The 16,671-nt window shown below is 38.0% G+C and overlaps 1 long non-coding RNA gene across 3 annotated transcripts in view; it reads left to right on the top strand.

Annotated features, from left to right (window-relative positions):
- The window catches only part of LOC106841644 (uncharacterized), a 145,409-nt gene that overhangs the window by 63,436 nt on the left and 65,302 nt on the right, over positions 1-16,671 (top strand). For 2 of the 3 annotated variants that reach the window (XR_011493207.1, XR_011493206.1), the window contains exon 3: positions 8,102-8,402. The exons of the other annotated variant lie outside the window; for it this stretch is intronic. This is a non-coding gene — a long non-coding RNA (uncharacterized lncRNA). The remainder of the gene's footprint in view (positions 1-8,101; positions 8,403-16,671) is intronic. 3 annotated transcript variants of the gene reach the window in all.

The raw sequence follows: 16,671 nt of genomic DNA, 5'->3' as shown, positions 1-16,671 counted from the left end.
AGATGAAAACATGAAAAGCTATTCCATTGTTAGCAACTCTTGAATTACTAGAGATTAGTGTCAACTTATTTTATGAAATAAATTTCTGTTTGAATCTATGACAGTCATTCTCTATAGCCTTCTTTAATTTCTCTCCAAAGCTAGAAAGTGCCCTGAGAAGAATTATCTCTCCTTCTCTCCAGGTCTGACTCCCTGTGAACTTCTCCTGTCTTCACAGCTATTATGCACTTGATTTCATTTTCATAGCTATCTGATCCTGCTGTTGGTTTCTCAGCTGACTTACAGCTGGGATTGAACAATGCAACTGCCCGATGCTGTTAGCATTGCATTTTCATACAATGTCTCTCTGTTGGTTTGCCTCAGGTGTTGTGGGAAATCTTATAAAAGGAAACTTATCAGGTGTTCCCTAACTGTAGCTACCAACCAACTCTGATAACAACACATCTTTCTAAGTACTAAATTTCTAGATTTTTAATTTATTGGGACTGTCATTGCTGCAATAATATTCCAATAAAGTACAAGAATTTGGAAACTACAGTCTTGTAGTTTCTGTGCCTCTTTTGTGAACACTTCAAGTAGTCTTTTGATACTTTTTTCGCTTTACATTTCCTAACTGAAAGTCAATTAGCCTTACTCAGTGAAGAACTTTAAGATTATAATTTTGTAAAATAACAATCACTCTGATGAGCATAACTATGACCAAGTCATATCAAAATAATAAGGCTCAATTTGGGCAAAGAAATAAATTATTTTCCCAAATCATGAGAAATTTCTGATGAATAGTTCATGAGAAACAGAAGCAATGAACTTATGCATAAAGATTCTATTTGAATTAATCTCAACTACATAAATGTTCCTTACTAAATCTAACTTTTGATAAGGGACAAGAAAGTAGGAAGCAAGAGAAATGGCTTCTATAGACCTAACTGGAGACTTACCAAAGACAAACCAATGGAGAGAATGATGGAAGTAAGTGATAAACCCTGGAATTAAGTAATCATGAAAATTTTTAAAAATTAATTTTGAAAGCCATAAATTACACAAAAGTGTTGCGAATGATAGAACAAGCAACTATATATCCTTTATCCAGATTTACAAGTTCTTCAGATCCTGCCACATCTGCTTTCTGTCTCCCTCTCCTGCATTCATCAATACATTAGCATTCATCTCCTAGGAAGGGGACATTTTCCCACAAATCCCAATACCATTATCACACTCAAGAAACATTAATTCAATACTATAATCTAACGTATGGTCCATATTTCAAATGCTCCTCTTGTCTCCAAAATGTCTTTTAAAGCTTCAGTTTTTTCCAATTCAAAACTCCCTCAAGGCTCACACATTGCGTTTGGCTGTATTTTCTCTAGAGTCACATTGTGTGGGAAGTATGCTCCGTGCGATGGTACCCTCCATTTACACCACCAGCCAACCTCTCCTTGATCACACAACAGGAAAGCTCACAGCCAGATTAAGATGCTGAAATCACGGGGTTTAATCAATTAAAACATACAACAAGCAGCAAGGGGATGCAGACCGCACATATGTCCCGTTTCTCTTGGGCTTCACCTTCCTGTGGATACCGTGATTACTTGGCCAGAGATGGGCTCTGAGCCAGTGACCCCAGTAATGGGAGATTTCAGGGACCCAGACACACACTTGCTTTGTGGGAGGGACACAGGGCACTACAGCCATGGGCCAGTTAGCCTGATGAGCAGCTGTGGAATGAATATCACTGATGAGCAGCCAATTTTAGGGCCTCGTGAATATTGGGGGCCTAATAAAAATCTTCTGTATATTTTGTAGGGCATGAATATCTAGTGCCTCTTTGTTTTCCATCCCTTTCCATCTGTGTGGTACATTCAGGCTGCATTTCATCTAGTTTAGCTATACTTAGAACATCTTATGAGTTCTACCCACATCTCACAAACTACTTGCTTTTACACTTAATTTCTCTGCCCTCCTTACTTGCTTTCTTGTCTCTATAACAGATTCTAACATTCTTAAATAATATGACATACACACATGACAAGTATCTTTTAGTCAGAACAGTTCCCTCTCTCTTGTTTTTTCACTACACTGAACTTTTTGAAGAGTCTAGGCTAGTTGTCCTGTAGAATATTCCATATTCTGGATTTTTGATTTGTTTGATTGCTTTCTCATGACTAAATTCAGGGTTAAACATTTCTGGCAAGAATTCCAAGAGGCACATAATGTGAAGCTCTCCTACTAAGGCTCACTTTGCTCCTTTAGTTAAAGTTGTTGCTGCCAATCCCCCTATCATAAAGATAATCTGTAGGGTGCCACTTCTAGACCTGGTGAGTAACCTATGTCCCTGCATTATCTTCACCGGTGGTTTTTCCATCCGTTAATGATGATTGCCTGGATCATGGTTGCAGTAGGGGGTGTGAGTGGTGATTTTCAAATTCTATCATTTCTTCTACAGTCATTAAATGGAATTCTTCTGAAAAGAAGAGCTTTCCCTCCTTCCCCTTCCTTTCTTTTGGAGTATCCATGGATTTTATTTTTTCATAAATTCAATGTATTATAATCCATCATGATCACTAGTTTTTGATGCTCAAATAATCCCCAAATTCGTGCAGTGAGAGCCTCTCTAATCTGGATCCTCTGTCTATTGAAATACACTTCTCATCTTTGAGCACTTCTTTGCTTTCTGACACAGCCTGGTGCTCCAGCCTCACATTATACCTCCTCTGCCCCCGACCTGGAATCAGTGATTTCTTCAGGGAGACTGGTTTCTTTTAGAGGGGAAATGTATTTGGAAATAAGGATGTGGACGCTGGGTGCACTTATTGCTAAAGTGGGGTTATTGTTTGTAGACCATTTCAGTGGACGGAGGTAGGAAATATACGTATGTGGGTACACACATACACACGCACACCTCTAACTTCTAACACACCCTCCAACCCTCCAATATCACAAGGTTCCTCTCAGTTTTCTCCCATTAAATATTTATATCTCCCCTCTCCCACAGTGAAAACCCTGGTTCCCAGAAACAGTATACTTTTATTCATTTGCTCTATCCTTCAATACGCAGAAAATGCTTTCAGCATTACATCTATTCCACTACCAACGACAAGCCTACTAGGTTCAGTTTGACTTTTTTTGCAATTTTTTTGTGCTGAAAATACACATTTCACTAAAAGTATGTAATCAGAGCACAGTAATTCAAAAGTTATTTGAATTAATTCTTTTATCTGTGTGGTGATGTGATCAATTTGATGTACAGCTAGCTTTGAGTATTCAATTTTAAGGTTTCATTTTAATCCTTTTTTGTAATTTAAATTTTGTTTAAATATAAAAGTGTGCATTCAGAGAAGTCTCACTTCTATCCCTGTCACCTCCATCCTTCTCTTATCTGCTTCCTGTAGAAAATTATTCTTATTTATTTCTGCTTTATCTTTTTTAAGTTTCTCTTTTAAAAAAATAAGCATATGCTTATAGTGTGTACTTTTATTTCCATTTCTTTCTTACCAAAAAAGGATCCTATTATATGCATTCTTTCACACTTTGCCCTTTTAATTTAAAATTATGTCCTGAAATTGCTCTGTATTTGTTCATAGAGATCATGTACATTCCTTTTTAAGGCTGCATAGTATTTCATTATGTGATTGCACTATAATTTGTTCAGCCAGTCTCCTAAGGATGGACATTTAGTTTTTTTCTAATAGCGTGCATTAAAAACAACAGCACACAGAATAACCTTGGGCATTTGTCTTTTATTATATTTGGCATGTTATTTTTCAGGGTGAATTTATACAAGTGGGATTGCTGGTCAAAGAGTGCATAGTTTTATTAGATCTTGCAAAATTCCCCTTTATGGGGTTTGTACCATTTTGTCCTCTTAGTCCTAATCTTACAGCAGGACTGTATGCTCATTGACAGACCAAGAGAGTGCTTTCAAGCTTTTGAATTTTTAGCCATCTGATAGGTTAGACACGGTATCTCAGGGTGCATTTTACTTAGGAATTAAACTGAGCATCTTTTACTATGTTTAAGTGCCGTTTGCTTATTTTTTTTGTGAACTGCTATTCATGTCATTGTTTAAATAAATATTTTTCCCCTCAATATTTAAAGTGCTTTGTAAATCAGAGGCATGAGCCCTTTGTTTGTATAGAAGCTGCAAATACTCTCTCTCAGGTTGTTCCTTGTCTTTTGATTTTCCTTATGGAGCTTTGTTATTGTCACTGTTATTACAGAAAAGTTTCAAAATTTTGTGAAATCAAATTTATGACTCTTGACTGTTGTTTCTTTTGGATTTTGAGTCGTGGTTTAAAGGTTGTCCCCACATTCAGATTACAAAGGAATTAGTCAAACTTTCTTCTAGTATGTGTATTGTTTCATTTTGTACATTTTGATTTCTTATCCATTTGGTGCATGGACTGAGGAGATTTAATTTCCAGTTACAAGTTTACCATATTGCCTCTCAAAGAAAGCTAATTTTAAAGTGAAATCTCATTGAAAAGACAAAGAACTTACATCTAGAATATATAAAGAACAACAAATCAACAAAATAGGGAAGACAACTTGGTATAAAAATGGGCAAGAGAAGTTCAAAAGGCATTTCATACAAGAGAGAATCCAAGTTTTGGTGAGGATAGCACTCCGAGCACATGCCCTGGTGAGGACCACTTTGGCAGACTGTTTGATAGGAACTATTACACTTAAGGATGCACCTTCTTCATAACCCAACAATTCTACCCTTAGGTGTAATCAAAAGAACTAAGTGCACATTTCCCCAGTTGACATATATGCTTTCATTGCAGGGTTACTTTTACAATAGCCTTGACGTGGAAGCAGCCCAAATGTTCATCAACAGCAGAATGGATGAATAAATTGTGGTATATTCATTAAAAGGGAATACACCATAGCAGTGAAAATGAATAGGGCTACATGCAACAATTTGAATAAATCTCATAAATAATGTTGAGTGACAGAAATCAGATATAAAAGAATATATATTATAGGATTTCATTTATATAAAGTTTCAAAATTCTTTTAACTTAACTATAATGTTTAGGTTGAATACTCTGTTGGTAAACTATAAAGAAAAGTTGGGAAGTAATTAAAATTAAAGTCAAAATATTGGTTATTTTGTGGGGGAAAGAGGGTTTTGTGATTGGGAAGAGGAAGACAGACGAAGCTTCTTAGATGGGTGCAGTGTTCTGTTTCCTGACCTAGATGGCTGTTGCAGAGTTTTTGTTTTAGAAAATGGTGATATTGTACATTTATATTTTAGATTCTTGTGTTATATTTTACAATAAAATATATACACAAATATTTCTAAATCCCACTAGACTGTGTTACAAACAGGAAATTACCTAAAGGAAAAATGAGCAAAAGATATAAATAGACAGTTCTTAGAAAAGCAAGTACAAATGGCTGAAAAAATATGAAAGCATGCTCTCATTCATAAGTAGCCAGGAAAGTAGAAGACAAAATAACAGCAAAATATCCCTTTACATGAACTAAACTGACATGTTCAAAGGAGCAATAATACTTGTTACTGATGGAGATGAGGCGAGAGGGATCCTTCCACACATAGAGAGTGTTACAGCCTTTTTGGAAAACAATCTGGCAATACCCATTAAAATAAAAAATGCATGATTCATTCAATCCATAAGATTCACTAGCACATGAGAAACATGTGTAAGCACTGTTGTTATAGCACTGTTTGTGGTTAAAAAGATTAATAGGATAATAGTTGAATAAATTACAGTATGCCATAGGACAGAATATTATGCAGCACTAATAAAGAATGAATTAGAGACATACTGATTGATTAGAAGATACTTCTATGAAGTTTTGTTAAAAGAGAAAAGAAGATGGAGAGAAGTGCATAGAATGCATTCCCATTTGTATAAAACAGTCACAACTACATATGTATATATATATATATATATACATATATACACTATATATACATATATATGCCCATGTGATTATATAACCAAAGAAAGAAATATGGAAAGATGCATACAGGCATACCTTGTTTTATTATGCTTTTCTTTATTGCAGTAAACAGATATTGTATTTTTTACAAATTGAAGGTTTGTGGCAACCCTGCATCCAGTGAGTCTAATGGTGCCATTTTTCCAACAGCGTTTGCTCACTTCATGTCTCTGTCACATTTTGGTAATTTTTGAAATATTTCAAAAACTTTTTCATCATTATTATATTTTTTATGGTGATCTGTAATCAGTGTGATCAGTGATCATTGATCTTACTATCATAATTACTTTGGGGTGCCAAGAACCATGCCCATATAAGACGGTAAACTTAATCAATAAATGTTGTGTGTGTTCTCACTGTTCCACCGACCAGCCGTTCCTCCATCTCTTTCCCTCTCCTTGGAGAAAGGAGACACAGCCATATTGAAATTAGGTTGGGTAGTAACCCTACAATGGCCTCTAAGTGTTCACGTGAAAGGAAGAGTCACACATCTCCCACTTTAAATCAAAAGCTGGAAATGGCTAAGCCTAGTGAGGAAGGCATGTTGAAAGCTGAGATAAGCTGAAAGCTAGGCCTCTTGCACCCAATAGGTAGCCAAGTTGTGAATGCAAAGAAGAAGTTCTTGAAGGAAATTAGAAGTGCTACTCCAGTGAACACACATATGATAAGAATACAAAACAGCCTATTGCTGATATGAAGAAAGTTTTAGTGGTCTGGATAGAAGATCAAACCAGCCACAACGTTCCCTTAAGCCAAAGCCTAATCCAGAGCAAGGCCCCAACTTTCTTCCGTTCTTTGAAGTCTGAGAGAGATGAGGAAGCTGCATAAGAAAAGTTTGAAGCTAGCAGAGGTTGGTTCATGAGCTTTAAGGAAAGAGGCCGTCTCCATAACATAAATGTGCAAGGTGAAACAGTAAGTGCTGACGTAGAAGCTGCAGCAAGTTCTCCAGAAGACGTAGCTAAGATCATTAACGAAGGGGGCTACTCTAAACAACAGATTTTTGCTGTATTGGAAGTAGATGCCATCTAGGACTTTCATGGCTACAGAGGAGAAGTCAATGCCTGGCTTCAAAGCTTCAAAGGACAGGCTGACTCTCTTGTTAAGGGCTGATGCAACTGGCAAATTTAAGTTGAAGCCAATGCTCATTTGCTATTCTGAAAATCCTGGGGCCCTTATGACTTATGCTAAATCTATTCCGCCTGTGCTCTATAAATGGAACAACAAAGCCTGAGTGACAGCAGATCTGTTTACAACATGGTTTACTGAGTATTTTAAGCCCACTATTGAGACCTATTGCTCAGAAAAAAAGAAGTCCTTTCAGAATATTACTGCTCATTCACACTGTACCTGGTCACCCAAGGGCTCTGACGGAGATGTATGAGATGAATGTTGTTTTCATGCCTGCTAACACAACATCCATTCTGTAGGCCATGAATCAAGAAGTAATTTTGACTTTCAAGTCTTATTATTTAAGAAATACATTTTGTAAGGTGATAGCTGCCATAGATAGTGATGCCTCTGATAGATCTGGGCAAAGTAAATTGAAAACCTTCTGGAAAGGATTCACCATCCTTTCTATCTAGAATATGCCATTAAGAACATTCATGATTCATGGGAAGAGGTCAAAATACCAACATTAAGAGGAGTTTGGAAGAAATTGGTTCCAACCCTCATGGATGACTTTGAGGGGTTCAAGACTTCGATGGAGGAAGTAACTACATACGGGGTGGAAATAGCAAGAGAACCAGAGTTAGACGTGAAGCCTGAAGATGTGACTGAATTGCTGCAATTTCATAATAAAACTTTAATGGATGAGGAATTGCCTTTAATGGATGAGCAAGGAAAGTGGTTTCTTGAGATGGAATCTACTCCTGGTGAATATGCTGTGAGGATTGTGGAAATGACAACAATGGATTTAGAATATTACATAAACTTCATTGCTAAAGCAGGGGCAGTGTTTGAGAGGGTTGAATCCAATTTTGAAAGAAGTTCTACTGTGGGTAAAATGTTATCAAACAACACTGCATGCTACAGAGAAATTCTTCATGAAAGGAGTCAATCAGTATGGCAAACTTCATTGTTTTCTCTCTCTCTCTTTTTCTTTTCTTTTTTTTTTTTTTTGGTGAGGAAGATTGGCCCTGAGCTAACATCTGTGCCAGTCTTCCTCTATTTTGTATGTGGCAGCTGCCACAGCGTGGCTTGATGAGTGGTGTGCAGGTCTGTGCCCAGGATCTGAACCTGCGAACCCCAGGCCACCAAAGCAGAGCACATGAACCCAACCACTACACTACTGGGCCGACCCTGTTGTGTCTTTTAAACATTGCCACAGCCACTCCAACCTTCAGCAACTGCCACCCTGATCAGTCAGCCACCATCAACATCAAGGCAAGACCCTCCACCAGCGAAGCGATTGCAACTTGCTGAAGGCACAGGTAATGGTTAGCATTTTTTAGCAGTCAAGTATTGTTTTAATCAAGGTATGTACATTGTCTTTTTAGACGTAATACTGTTACACACTTAATAGACTACAGTATAGTGTAAACATAACTTTTAGATGCACTTGGAAACAAAAAAATCTGTGTGACTCACTTTATTGTGATGTTTGCCTTATTGTGGTCGTCTGGAACTGAACCTGCAGTATCTCCGAGGTACACCTGTATTAGATTGTTAACATAAATTCTCAGGTGGGCCGTGCAGACTGTTGTAGGTTAAAATTTTGAAAAGAAAGCTTTGTTTAAAGCTTTACTTACAAATTAAGAGAAAGAGTACCAGAGGAAAGAAGTTACCTTTAAAAATGAAATTCAGACAGTATGATTGTAAATTGAAAGAAGAAAACTGTTCCCATTCAAAATTTCTGAGTTTGTACACATAAGAAAGCTAGCTTTTAAAGTTTTACTTCTGCTCTCCAAGTTTCTAAAATTCAGGCCAAATATTACTGTCAAGTCAGCCTTTACAGAACAACGATTTCACTCCCTCCTCCTCTTAAGTAAAAGTTCCAGTGGCTTTGCCACTGTCCAGCACAATAAGGAGACGGTCTCTGGCTGTCTTTAAAGACTCTTCATGGTCTGGCCCCTCTTGCCTAGCAAACCAGATTTTCCCAGCTCTTCTCCACTAGTCTCTGTGTTTTGGTTGGGTCATTTGTCACTGTCTCCATCTCATGTAATCTGATTCCCCGCAGGGTAAACTATTGCAATCCTTGCCCCAAAGGATTACTAGTCCCAGTTCTTAAAACCCCAGCTCAAGAGCTCCCTCTCCCAAAGAGTTTTTTCTAACAGCAACACCTTACCCTCATTTCTGGTCGTTGTAACACCGTAATACGTCAGATCTGGCCAACAGCTCAGCTTTCAATTGTATGCTGTCCTAGAATATTTTGGTATTGTCTCTGGTATTTTCTGCCTTTCCCTTCTAAGTAGATTGCACTCTTTTTGAGGGCAGACACAATGGTTAAATTGTGGCTATATTTGCTATTGCTTCTTGAATATACTGGTTACGTCGTAGAACTCAGTGAATTTACTTTCTGGTACATATTTTTTCTTATTTTAAAAGTAATAGCACACCCTTAGAATAAATTCCTTAGCATGGATTTACTGGATCAAAGTATATAAACATTTTACTGGCCCAAAAAATTAAAACTGATAAAGAGCATGAATAGATAAGACACACAAATAAAATTCACAAAGAAGCATGTTATACAGTGGTCAGCCAAGTATGCAGTGGAAATGGTCTCCCAGATCCCGTTTACAGGAGAATTCTCTTCTTCTTGAGCCAGTCTGAAGTCCAATGAATGAGGGCTTGTTGAGTTGCAAGCGAGATCATGGGCAAGGGGCATTCACAGCTGTCAGGTAGAGGCAGCTTGTTTCCAGTAAAGGCTGGAAGCAGACTGCAAAGAGGGGGGCCGAGTTCCTGAGGCAGCTGCAGCGGCCACGATGTGCCACATGCCACCGAGGACCACGAGGGCACAAGGGCAGCGTGCTCTCACACAAGAGCTGCTCCCTTTTCTTCAAGCCACTGCCTAGAAATTAGGTTAGAATAGCAACAGCGTCTCATACGCTTAAGAAGACATTTTTATTCTCCAATAATATAGGGCTTGTGAAGAAACGTTACACAGCTGTCCTGTCTTCTCTTTGTTCAGGCAGAAGAACAGTAGATAGAAATGGGCCGAAATGATTATATGGTATCTTGGATTTTTAATTTTATAAGCTAAGTAGTATATTTGATAAGTGTTTTTCTAAGAGATTTCAGAGTGGCAGAATACTAAATCAAGTTACTGCTGCTAGGGAGAGCGGAGGGTGGGACAGTCAACTTTCACTTTAAAATGCTCTTTTGCATGAATTCTTATAAAAGCATGGTCATTTTTCTATACAGGTAGCTTTAAAGAGTTACTAAATCTCTTTTATTAACAGAGAATAACTGCACATCTTATGTTCACTTATACCTTTAATTTTTAAAACCATTTTTTAATTCTCAGAATTTCTTTGCCATATGTGCTTTATTCCCATTTGATAGATGAAGAAATTGAGACACAAGACAGCAGATAACTTGTCTGAGGCATCAAGTTAGTGATGAAGGCAAAGCTAGAACCCGAGTCTCCTGTATTCTAGTTGAATTATAGTCTTTTCTACTTTCTACTGGTCTTCAGGTGCTGACTAAATTCTTCATCTGAGAAGAAAATAACCATAGGAATCTTAAAGTTCTCAGAACTTTGTCTGGAATGAACTTCTTCCACCTCAATGTTCTGTTGAAATTTCAACAATATAAGTAAACTTTATTAATGTATTTTCCTCCATGATTTACTGTAATTGTTAAAATTTTCTTCTGTGTTTTCAAAACTGATTTCTGATTTGCCATTTATCATCACCAAGATGTAAAAGTGAAAAGATTTTTTTGTCTCCAAGTTTTTCTTTTTTTAGTAAAAGAATTAAAAAGACAAAGCAAAATATACAACTTTATAAATGAATCATGTATAATCCATATGTGTTTTTGAATAGAGAATTGGGGAAGGATACACATTTCATGCTGATTCACTGGATGCAGGTTTCTGGTTCCAGGTGTGCACTAGTCTGAGCTCTGGGCCGTCTTAGATGCATGCATAAGGTGTGGCATTGTGCACCTGTCAGAGACATTGCTTAGGTAGTAAAAAGTCACAAACTAAGAAACTGGAAATAATAATGCCTCGCACATATAATGCCAGGCATGGTTCTAAGTGCTTAGTATATATTAACTTAATTAATCTTCCCAAAAAACCATGGGATAGATACTAGCGCTATTTTCATTTTATAGATGGGAAGCTGTGGCATACAGTGACAAAGTGACATGTCACCACAGATCCCAAAAGCTGCAGAGCTGGACTTAAACCTGGTAGTCTGCAAGCTGCTCTCCACCACAGCACGCTAGCGCCTCTCTAGAAGGGAAAGCTCTGGGGTTTACAAAATTTCCATTATCTCAAATAGTTCTCTTAGAATCATTTTCCAGCTTTTGTTTGCCCTCACAACTTGACCAATATCAATGACATTTGAGGGGATCAGGTCTCCAGGTGGTAGCAGTGATGTGCACATTTCACCGCTCTTAATTTAAGCAATGCTTAGTCTCCTTGCTCTCCTAGTAACTGCATGATATCTAACTCCTTGTTTATTTTCTTTTACTCAGAATTCAATCTTGAAATATACTAAGTTGATAAAGGGCAAGATGAAAAGAGAGAATGGAAGGTTTCAAATGTCAGCCTGAGAGTCCTGTGAATGTGTACTCTCTGTTCCCCGCCCACCTCCCCCTTTGGAAAGCATCCCCAACACCAGGCAGGTGCTCCCAGTGAGGGCCCAATCAGATGCAAATTTCTGGTCCCAAGTTAAGATTTTTTTTCTTCGTGTTATCTATCACCCAGCCTTGAGCTAACTAGAAGGACCCTCCACCTCCAAAGAGAAGGCACTTCATTTTCACACCCTCAGGCCAGTGATGAAGACAGGATAAGAGGCCCTTTGAGGATTAGATATTATGTGACAGACCTTTAGAACAAACATTTATCGGGGTGTTATTTTGTATAAGGCAATTGCAAAGAGCAATCTCCTCTCTCTAATGGGTGGTAGACTTCTGAAATCCTGCTAATGAAGTTTAACAGTGAGGATTAGGACTTGAGACTGGAGGAATTGGAAGAGGCTGGCTGGAGGACACTCGATTTGCCTTGATTCCAGACGAGTTTAGAATGCCTAAAAAGGAAACTTTTGGTTTTTCAGCCAACATGCCTCTAACCTGGCTCGCTATATTTGGGTTTTCCAGACTAATATTAATAATTTAAGACTTCTATTCAAAGCCTGCAAAGTCACTTTGCTCAGTGCTTCTGAAGAAGTTTCAATTCTCAGCCTGGTTTCACTGCGTAAAATACTTGACAACACGGTGAGAACTATTCAGATTTTCAAAAATCTCATCGTTGATCTGACCATCTGACCCTGGCTTTAGAGAAGTCGCAATTCATCATTCTCAGGAACTTTGGCACCAGGTCCAGGAAGACAGCCCACAGGGGGCCTGATTTCTCCCACTGCCACTCCTCAATGCCTGGCAAACTGGTTAACTCCTTAAAATGTTAGGAAATGTAAGCTATTAAAATTACAGAACTGGAGAAATGGTCCCAGGACATGTGACGTACACCGTGTGACTTGTTTCAATGGTTGTTCCCGTGGAAACCTGTTACACCTATTCCAGCAACATTGATTTCTGTGCCCTGTCCCAGTTGCTCACACTCAACGCAGGGTGAGGCCTGACCACCACCACCAGCCGGAAGGAGAAACCCAGGGCACCCACTGGCATGCAGAGCAGATGTCCAGGATCTGGGAAGTGAATAGTTTGCTTTTAGGCTGCACTTTAGTTTGCCTGAGAGAGATGTTGCTTAGCTGTGTAGGAATTTGGCTGTTTGCTATAAAAGAACCGTTGTCACTTTGAATGAATGCATGTGTGTGCATAGAAAACAGGGAGAGAAAGTTTTATTTTTCATAGCACGTTGGTTCTCACTGTCTGCATCTTATCCATACTCAAGTGCTGTGTTTGTTTGCTGTAGTTTTACCAGTTGAGGTCCATTTTCCTCAGGGCTGATACACTCTCCAAATTCAATTGTAAGGCGAAAATTGGTGTTTTGAAACTGAGTAAATCCTGAAACTGCTCTTAAGTAGAAGTATTTCATGTTCCACAAATGTGAATGGACTGCTTTAAGTGGAAAAGGAATGCAAGTTTTAGTCTGCCAAATAAAATCTGGGGAATCATGGAATAGTGGAAAAACTTTTCTTTTTTCTCCCTTTCTATTATTTAGTAAAAATAAGCAAATTTTTACTGATGGTGAATTTTTGAAGTATCTCACGCACTTTTGAATAAATTATTCTTGTGTTTGACTTTTCTCTTGGGAGACTCCTCTCTCCTTGGGAGGCAGTAAGGGAGCCTCAATAGAATGCAGTATGTATCTGTCATTTTCTATGGAATCAAAATCAAGTTTTCTAGAAAACGTTCTTGTAACTTGTGCCACAAAATCATGAAATTAGTAGGTTTAAAGAAATTTGGCTATGGATTCACGGAGATAAAAGCGAAGACAAATGTACGTGTGGTAGGCAGTGTGAGTGAACTGGCGTCTCTGTGCTTGGATAACAGAGCCCAGCCACCTTGGTCTGCTGCCCGCCCCTAGGGCCCCTTCCTCCTAGTCTCTCCAGCCATTTTGTCTTTGCTGATTAAAATCCTCCTTGAAGAGGGGCTGGCCCAGTGGCACAGGAGTTAAGTTCACACGTTCTGCTTTGGTGGCCTGGGGTCTGCTGGCCCGAATCCTGGGTGCAGACCTACGCACTGCTTATCAAGCCGTGCTGTGGCAGGCGTCCCACGTATAAAGTAGAGGAAGATGGGCGTGGATGTTAGCTCAGGGCTAATCTTCTTCTTCTTCAAAAAATCCTCCTTAAAGGCTTCTTCTAGTTTGTGTTTTTTATATGCAACGTGTTTTCACATCACTTTTGGGAGTCTCCTTTGGGAGGCTCATTAGGAACCTTCTCCTGGATTCTGGAGCTTCTTCTGAGGGCTGTGTCCCCGACATCTGGGATGTCATCAGAGCCTGGACATTGAGTCAATACTTAAAAGTATAGCTAACAAAGCCCTTTGCCTCTGATATTTATTTTGTTTCTTATTTGGCTAACTATTTTGTCTTGATTTTTAAATTTTTGTTTTGGTGCTTGCCAATAGCTCTCTCTCAACAACAACTGGAATATTCCTTCCACTTCCTTACTTTAAAGAGAGAGCAGAGATGTTTAAATTAGTCATGGGATAAATTCTGGTGTGACTGACAACTTGCCCTCAAGTCTTCTACTCTTTTTTTCTTCTGGAAAATAGACGTTATTTCACTATTCAAGCAATAGTATTGCTTGAATTTTTAAAGTAATTTTTTGGAACAGTTTTAGATTTACACAAAAATTATGAAAATAGTACAGAGAGTTCTCACATACTCTGCATCCAGTTTCCTCTATTATTGACATCTTATGTTAGTGTGGGATATTTGTTACAATTAATGAAGCAATACATTATCATTAACTGAAATTCATACTTTATACAGATTTCCTAAGTTTTTACCTAATATCCTTTTTCAGTTCCAGATCCCATCCAAGATCCACCTTACATTTAGTGGTCACATCTCTTTAGGCTCCTCTGGGCTGTGACAGTTTCCCAGACCTTCCTTGTTTTTGATGACCTCAACAATTTTGAGGAGTACTGGTCAGGTATTTTATAGAATACTCCTCAATTGTTCTGTTGTGGTTTTTTCCTGATGTTTTTCTCATGATGAATTTAGCATGGAGTTAGGGGTTTATAGGAAGACCACAGGGGTAAAGTGCTGTTTTCATCACATCATATCAAGGGTACCTACAGTCAACATGACATCACTGTTGATGTCGACTTTGATGACCTGGCTAAAGAAGTGTTTGTCAAGTCTCTGCACTGTAAAATTACTTTTCCCACTTTCCACACTGCACTTTTTGGAATGAAGTTACTATGTGCAGCAAACCCTTCAGGAATGGAGAGTTATGCTTCACCTCCTTAATGGTAGACTATCCACATTATTTGGAATTCTTCTCCACGGGAGATTGGTCTCTTCTCCCCTATTTATTTATTTACTCAATCATTTATTTGTATCAGTATGCACTCATGGATATTTACTTTACACCTTGGATTATAATATAATACTAATCTATTTATTTTGTAGCCCCAATTATTCCAGCTTTGCTTTTAGGAGTTCTTTCATTTGGCTCCTTTGGCATATTCTCATCAATGTGAGTATTTTTTTGAGCATTTTCTTATTTCTTGGTACTACAAAATGCCCCAGACTTATCTTGTCTATTCCTTGTCCCAGTCCTAGAATCAACCATTTCTCCAGAAGCTCTGGTTCCTTTTATTGGTGAATAGTATTAGAAACCAAGATCTGGGCACTGGTTTTGCTTTTTGCTTCTGGGATATCATTGCTTCTATGTCCTTTTAGCTGACAGAGCAAGGAAACATATGTGTGTATACTAACCCATGTATACACATAAATCTATAAGTATTTCTATGTGTGACCATCCATATCTATAATTAAACTAAATATTAGTTCATGCTGAAGTATCCAACCTAATACATTACCACATTGTTTACTCTAGTGTCTTCCTCTTGCTTCTCTGTAAACTCCCACTCCAACAGTGAGAAATATGACTCTCATCATCTGCCATCCATTTGCTTAATTGTTCAATTCCAGTATACATGTGTCACAGTATTAGAATTGTTAACCTGAACCCCCATGGGGAACAACTTTATCAATTAGAGCACAGTGCTCATATACTGTTTTGTTTGCCTTTAGTCTTGTGAACTTCACTCATTTCCAAAGTTACTTAGATCAGTACCTTTCCCTCCAACGCCTTCAGTAAGGTTGTTCATACATTTGTAATACAGTTAGATTCTCTTGTCATAGTCTGAATTCCATTCTGGGATACCCCACTTCCTAAATGATTTTTTTATTTGCATATATTAAGGATCACTCTAAGCTGTAAAGTTCTATAGGTTTTCACAAATGCATAGTGTTGTATATGCACAATTATGATATCATACAGAACAGTTTCACCACCCCAAAAAAAATCCCCTGTGCTTCACCTATTCAAAGCGCCTCCCAATGCTTGTAAGCACTCATCTTTATCATTGTTTTCCCTTTCCAGAATGTCATATAATTGAAAGCACACTTATGTAGCATTTTCAGACTGGATTCTTTCACTCAGTAATATGTAATAAAATTCATTCATGTCTTTTTGTGGTTTGATAGCTCATTTCTTTTTATCCATGAATAATATTCCATTGTATGGATATACTGCAGTTTGTTTATCCATTCACCTATTGAGGCATATTCTTTAGATGCTTCCAGTACTTGGCAATTGTGAATAAAGGTGCTATAAACATTCACATGCAGGTGTTTGTTATGGACAAAAGTTTTCAAATAAGTAGGATAAATATCTAGGAACATGATTACAGAATCATATAAGACTATGTTTAGCTTTTTAAGAAACTGCCCCACTGTCTTCCAAATCGCTATATTATTTTTCATTCCCACCAGCAATGAATGAGGTCTTATTGCTTCACACCCTGGACAGCACTTGGTATTGTCAGATTTGGGGATTTTAGCCACTCTCATAAGTATGTTGTGGTGTCTTATTGTTAAGGATGTTCTAT

The sequence above is a fragment of the Equus asinus genome, chromosome 12 (assembly GCF_041296235.1).
Source record: "Equus asinus isolate D_3611 breed Donkey chromosome 12, EquAss-T2T_v2, whole genome shotgun sequence".
Classification (NCBI taxonomy): Eukaryota; Metazoa; Chordata; class Mammalia; order Perissodactyla; family Equidae; genus Equus; species Equus asinus.
This window is presented reverse-complemented; position numbering and strand designations above follow the sequence as displayed.